Source organism: Athene cunicularia (assembly GCF_003259725.1).
Source record: "Athene cunicularia isolate RWA chromosome 4 unlocalized genomic scaffold, athCun1 chr4_part1, whole genome shotgun sequence".
In the NCBI taxonomy this organism is placed as follows: Eukaryota; Metazoa; Chordata; class Aves; order Strigiformes; family Strigidae; genus Athene; species Athene cunicularia.
This window is the reverse complement of record NW_020799098.1, coordinates 27,323,774-27,331,214: the sequence shown is the minus strand read 5'-3', so window position 1 is coordinate 27,331,214 and position 7,441 is coordinate 27,323,774.

Here is a 7,441-nt window from a genome sequence, read left to right as displayed (position 1 = left end):
GTATTTCCAGCAGATATCTGGGAAGTTAAAGTCTCCCGTAAGAACAAGGGCAAGTGGTCATGAGTTTTCTCCTAGCTGCCTATAGAATATTTCATCCACCTCTCTGTTCTGGTTGGGTGGCCTATAGTAGACTCCCACTACTGCCTTGTTGGCCTCACCACTGATTCTAACGCAAAGACACTCCACCCTGTCTTCACTGTACTTGTGCTTAAAGCAATCATAATAGTCCCTAACATACAGAGCCACCACACCACCTCTTCTTCCTTGTCTATGCCTCCTAAAAAGCTTGTAGCCATCAATTGGCACACTCCAGTCATGGGAGACATCCCATCATGTTTCTGTGATAGCTGCTACATCATAATTTTCCTGTTTCATCATGGCTTCAAGCTCCTTCTGTTTGTTACCCATGCTGTGTACGTTGGTACACATGCGCTTCAGATGGGCTCATGTCCCCAGCACCTTTTTGCATTTAGAGGTCCTAAGTCCAGCCTGACCTTTCACAGGTGTTACCACGGTTACTGATCCATCAATATCCCTTGCATCTTGTTGTGCTGCATGTCTCCATCCCTTGCCTTCACTAGGATAGCAGGGTGAGGGTCATCACTGGCACAACAGCCCACAATCTCTGGCAATCTTCTCTGGGGCTTATGTCTGGGAGTTCCAGTTTTGTCCTCTTCCCCTTTCAAATCTCTCTCTCTCTCTCTCTCTCTATATATATATATATATGTGTGTATATAAGCTCTCTTTATAGCAATGCACCTTAACATTATTCATTAATATTAGCATTTACGTATTATCAGATATTTATAAACTAGGTAAAGACGTTTGAGCTTTAAGTATTCTAGAGTTTAGTAAAGTCAAGCCCTGCTTTCCAAAATACTTCCAAATACCTGTTTTTCAGCTGGTGTTCCTGGTAATATCTGGGATACAAAGTCAGCATAAGCTTTAAGGCAAGTAATGAGATGAACTCTGATAACTACAATGAATAATACAATAAGTATAATTTACAAAAATAATATGTGTATGCAAATTAAATAATTCTACAGATTAAATAATTAAATAATAAGAATAAACCCAGCTTCTTTAAGGATTTATATTGAGGAGTCAGTTAACTTTTTCAGATAAACATTAAACTTGTTTAAATGTACTTTTATATAAGTATCTACTTTGAACTATCTGTTGCACTGAATGTTCAAATGTATGTCTTAAAGAAAACCAGGAGGTGTCCTGGACACTTGGGAGAGCTATAGTCTCCTACATTTGTGTATACTATCATGACGCATTATAAAAGGTGTGAAGTGCATGTGCACTGAGTTTATTTCCTTCAGGTACATTTCCTTGTTTAAAACTGGCTCAGGAACCTCTTTTTTTTATGGTCAGAAATATGGACATGCTAATCCTATTTTCTTACCCCTGAACTGTGCTAAAATGGTCACAATTTTACTTTATATAATTTCACCATAGTATCAGGTTAAACTTGTTTAACTAAATCAGTTACATTCTTAGTAATACCCATAAAGTGATAATAGAAGATAATAATACTTCCTAATCATAACTTAATAATCAAAGTTATAACTTTTAGACTTTTTAAGTAAGTGTGATAGGTAATGCAATGATGAAGTGCAGTATATCGTCATCTAGAACTGCAAATTTTACCTACAACGGATACATATGACTAGATTATAATGGTTACATCCACATCTGATTGAAACAGAGATTCTAGCGGTAGGTCTGTGGTTTGATAGCCCTTAAACCGTCACCATACCATGTGCTTGTGTGTGCTTCATTCTCATTCACCAGCATTGCAAATTGCTTATTGTCTGTTCCAGTCTGATTTAAAGCATAGCACATACAATGAGCCATGGCAGGATTGAAGATTATTTCCGGTAGAGGAGAAATTTATGTGGTAGTGCTTCAGAGTTTTACTGTTATTTGCTTGTGGAAAGTAAAAGCCCTACCTCAACTCCAAATAATTGAAAGCAGAAAACCCAGTGGTTAAATGGTGCTTGCATTTCTTGTTTTGACATGTTCTGTATCACTCCCTTCCACAAGTAATAATGTTTGGATTTCCTTAAAAAGATGAACTAGAAAGCATCTCTAATTATCTCTTTTGCTCATAGATATTGCCTAGTGCTGCAACAATCAGAGAGACTGAAATGTGTATTTGTTAATTAACAGCTTAATGAACCACTGTCTCAGAAAGTTAATTAGGTCAGACTTCCGGGTTACAACCATTATTTTTAAAACAAACAAACAAACAAACAAAACTCAATGATAAATCTCTCTCTTGGGATTTCTGTGGACAGGTATAAGATGATGATGTCAGGTTCAATGCCGTGCACTTTTGCTAATGATAGCATTAGATGAAGGAGGACACTGACAATTACAAACTTATCAGAGGCAAGAAATCAGCTGACCCAGTGCTTGCAAACTGTAATTACACTGAGCCCTGTGGCTAACAAGAAAATTGTAATAAATGAAGCAAGAAATTGTTCATTATCTGTTGTGTCCTCTTCTTTTTGACATTAATAATTGTAGAAAAAATGGTCGTGAAAATCTTCCATCATGTTCACAGTTACAAGCATTATAACCATTATTATAATGAACAAGACTGAGGTTTGTGATGGGCAAACTGACTAGCAAAAAGAATAAAAAAAAAAAAAAGAAGGATAGTTGGTAATTATCCTCATCTGTCTCTGATCAAAAAAAAAATTATCTTTCACTGCTAATCTGTTAATGACCTGTCTTTACCTGCTGCCCAGTAGCTTCTGACTTTCTTCTGCTGTAGACTGACTACGAAGTGATTATGCAGGTTAGTATTTGCATTGCTTTGAATCTTTACTTAGTAAGTTTTAGCTTAAAACCAGATCTACCCAGGTGAGTGTGTAGGGAGAAGTACTGTTCCCCCTTAACGCAGCAGGCTGTGAGATAACCTCAGACTGCCCAGGTTGGGACTTTTGAAGTCTTATGAAAGCTAATCAAGGCATTATAGTCCTAGTAATTCTTGGCTTGATTGTTACACAGTGTACTTCAATTATTCCATGGGTATCATGATGAAACTCATCCCAGTAATATGTTGAATAATACAGCTCTGAGTACTAGACTTGTTGGTATTGCCAGCAGTGAGCTATCGAGAGGAACCAACATGTTCACTTAGGCTTTCTGAAAACAAAGATGCTTTGGTCGTGAGCTCTGACTGAAAAATTGCTGGGATGGTTTTTAGGCTTGTTGCTTCAGCGGCTCATTTGAGGTGCTGTGTCCCTCATCCTTAACTAACAACACCAACCACTTAATGCTGGTCCCTGTGCCTCCTGCTCTAGCCCCACCAGACTCCAGGCCCCAAGACGTGGTGCCTGAGCCTACAGAGCCCCGTGGGCAAGGCCTCCCTCTCCCTTTTGCCTGTGGTGGGCGATGATATCTGCCTGCTCAGTTTGAACATTGAGAAAGTGTGCTCCCATGTCTTTCCAGACTTGGCATGCTGAGCTAGGCCATTTATGTTGGAGCTGTTTTAAAGTGAGTTGTGTTCCTTCACAGGGTAGCTCCAAAATCTCTACAAGTGTCTCTCGTGCATATGTGTGTGTTGAGTATGCTGAAAATCTGAATGCAATATAATTTTGCCTTATTAGGAGTAAGCCTTGATCTGTTCCTGCTACCAGACACTGAAAATCTGTGTGGTCTTTATGTTACAGTTTTCTGACAAAACCAACAAAAACGTATTTTCAGCTCCTTTGTTCTTTGCTGAAAGCATTTAATCATGCTTTATCTGAAAATACTCTAGTGTATAACTACCAAGAGAATCAATTGCCACAAGAAAACTCTTAGATATGAGTGATTAATGACTAGAAACACTGATGGTTTTTAATTATTTATTTTGTAAGTAATAAGATTTACTTGTAAAAGGGGTAAAAGTAACATAACATTTATTATAAACCTTATGGCACTATTAATAATGTAGATTTCCTTATTGGCTTTAGAGAGAAATATATTCTTTTTATAGGTGTGATTAAATGAATGATGAAAAATTCAACAGACTCTTTATGTTTAGCTCAGTTTGCTTGTATCATCATATTAACATAGATTTCTATGCATGTATGATACTTATAGTATAATATTTTCCCTAACCACAATTTCTCCAGCACAACTCTCTACACTCATCTTGCTAAGAAAGGACATTTTAAAAAAAATATTAAAACTATTTAAGAAGGCAGTTACTGCCACTGTCAACTGGCCTGGCATGACATCATCACCAAATTGGCCGTTAAGAAAGTTAAAGCTATTGCTTCTTGCCAGACTTCCCTGCTCCTCTAGAATTTCTCTGGAAATTTTAAGGAGACGTTCCTAAGAGGCTGCAGCGATAAGTCCTGTTGATCTTTAATACACTTCAGGGCTTTGCTAAAATCAATGGCATGTGCTGTTAACATTTCAGTTCACCCCTTCTATCCCAGCTGACAGTTTCCTGTTTCCCCCCTCCTCCTTAGACAATCTGCAGTATCCTACTAAAAAAACATCTGCTGGGTGAAACGTATTTGAGGATGTGAAAAAAAAAAAACAAAATCTGCCTTCTAAAGAAGAGGCCATCATTTTTTAGTGTAGTTGAATGGTCATTTGATCCTAGCTGATTCATACCTGTGTTAGGAAGAGATTTCACTCAGCAGAAAAAAGACATAAGAAGAGGCAGTAGTTTTAATGTGAAACTAAGCAAAATTTAAATGTGGGGTCAGCGCGTGCATTTGTGGCCCAATGGTTGTAGTTCAGAGATCTGATAAGCTCCATAGCAATTACTAGGTGACATACAGTGGCCAGTTACAGTGGCCTCATTACAGAAGCTTATGGCATCCTGAGTGTGAAATTCTATGGAAATTAAGAAACAACACCATAAGTGCCTGAATTGGATGCTTAATGTTATTTTATGGTGGGCTTGTGCTGTTCCATGGATAAGCAAGTGTAGAAATTATATTTTGCCATATAACAATTGCTAAACTCTTAAAAGTAGAGCAGTCTGTAAAATAAAACCATTTCTGTCATAATTGTGCTTTGTTTTCCTTAAACATTTTGACAGCGTAATTTATCTGCTAAGTGTCAATGTCCAGGAAAAAAAAAAAAATCTGTTTGCTAATCTTTTTAGTTCTAGGGTTTAATGTGATGTTAATAATCATGCCCACAACTTGCATAGATTTAGCAAAGGCATGAATCACAGTGCAATTATATCTTAGTGAATTGAGGAATTTGTAAATGAGCCAAAGCACTTAGCATTTCCTGCTGTAAAAGTAGTATAAGAATATGGTATAGTGTTTCCAGATGCAGTTCTATTACAAGCTGCACCAAGAGAAGTCAAGGGGAAATTTTCATATTTTTGTGTGAAAGCAAAGATGCTGTTAATGTGAAGGTGGTCTTAGTAGCTACAAAGTAGTTCAGACTGAAGCAAGAACAATAGAGTTGTGATTATTAAATTCAAAAATCCAGGAAATACTTATCTAAAACTACCTTGTAGAGATGCACATTCATATTTTTTTGAAGTATAATAAAATTTTTTAAAAAATTAACTTTTGAAGGGCGTTTTATCCAGATTGCACAGCATTCATTGCCCTATCTTACTACTGCCTGCATCTGTTGGTGAAGCAAGATTTACTGCCTTCAAGGACTAGCAGTGTCCTGGGATCTTGTGCAGGCTCCTGTCCAACTGGTGGGAATGGGAAAAGGCCTGGCAGAGGATGGGTGGGAAGACACTGTCATATGCTTTACCTTTCCTACAAAATGGTTACTTGCAAGTAAACATCCAGATGAGTTTTTTAAACTTGATAACTGCTATGCCAGGTAGGATGCTTCAAGGTTCTCTGAAGTGATTTAATTGTCATGTTTTTAGATTAGTTTTAGTTTGTCATATGCTAAAAAGTGGAAATGCTCTGTTTCTCCCACTCCAACTTCCTCTGATCTGAGAACTATAGGAAACAAGGTTGAAGAAGATGGGGAGGCATCTAGTCTGCTGCAGCTGAAATAATTTGGCCAGTGCCTTACTTCTAACTGATGAATTTCTCTGTGGATTTCCAGGTTAAAGAGGTGAAGGAAGTTTGACCTGTGCTTCGGTTGTGATTGCAGGGGTCTGTGGCTCTCTCCTGCAAAGTGAAACAGGGAGACTCTGATCTAGCCAATTCCTCTGTCCCAAGCAGGATCAATTACGTATAAATATTTCCTGACAGATATTTGTATGTGCTCTCAAAAACTTCTAGTGGTGGAAATTTCTTCAATTCTATTAGGAAATCTATCACAACACTTAGTTCGGGAAATACTTCTCTTTTGATCTCTAGCCCAAATTTCCCTAGATGCAATTTAAGTCCATTATTCTTTGGTGTTCCTGCAATGGACATGGAAAACAGATTAGTCTCTTGTCCTTACAAGAAGCTTTTATGTATTAGAAGACTGCTCAGTCTCCCTTTAGCTTTCTCCTCTCCAAAGTAAGTATCTGCAATTCATTCAAACCTTCCCTGTAGGACATTTCATAGCCTTCTAATAATACTTCATCTTCTGGGTTCTCTCCATCTAATCCATGGATTTCTTGAAGCTGGTACTCTGTGGGATGCAGCACTACTGATGCAGGAGTGGTGCTGAGCAGAACAGGTTGGATGCTCAGCCTTATATTAGCCTTATATTAAAAAAACCCAAAACAAACAACAAACCATCAGGGCACCAAGATAACTTTTCAAGATTGACATTTTTTGGTACTATTAAATTGAACATCTTCCTGCTTGTGTTTGGCCAGCTGATCCCTTCTAAACACAAATACAAAATGCTGTTATTTTTTTTTCCCACTCACAATAATTTCTCAAACTTGCTGAGATTATGTTGAATTCTCAAGAATTAATTAAAAAAACCCCAACCCCAAACCACAGTATAATCAAGCTGGAAAATGTCAGTCATACCTGTTGAATTAAAATAATATACACTCTGCCTTCCCATGTGGTTACAGATTGAGTAGTCTAAAGTACTGATATCTGCATACCATACTTATGTGCAGTGAAGGCAAAAACATATACCCCTCAACCACATTTATCATAGAATCATTTAGGCTGGAAAAGACCTTTAAGATCAAGGTCCTGTACAATTGCTCCTGCACAACTGTACTTTATTATGCTCTGATATTAGAGGGGTTTTATTACAAAGGGCATCTGACAACTTATCTCCCAGATGGTAAATATTGAAATGCACAGGTACAGAGATATCAGATGGGGTCAAAATATTTAAAATAGTTCTTCTTAAGCAGATCTGAATATTCTGAACCAAACTGCCTTCCTACTTCATGCAAATCTTCATTTGTATGTTTGTAAAGTAACTCCTAACTGATGCGGATGTGACCTTTTTCTTCCTTTTGGCTCTGAACTACTATTTTTCTTTGAATGTTTTATAAAACTTTCAGCAGAGTCATATCTTGCCTGTCACTTTCTCT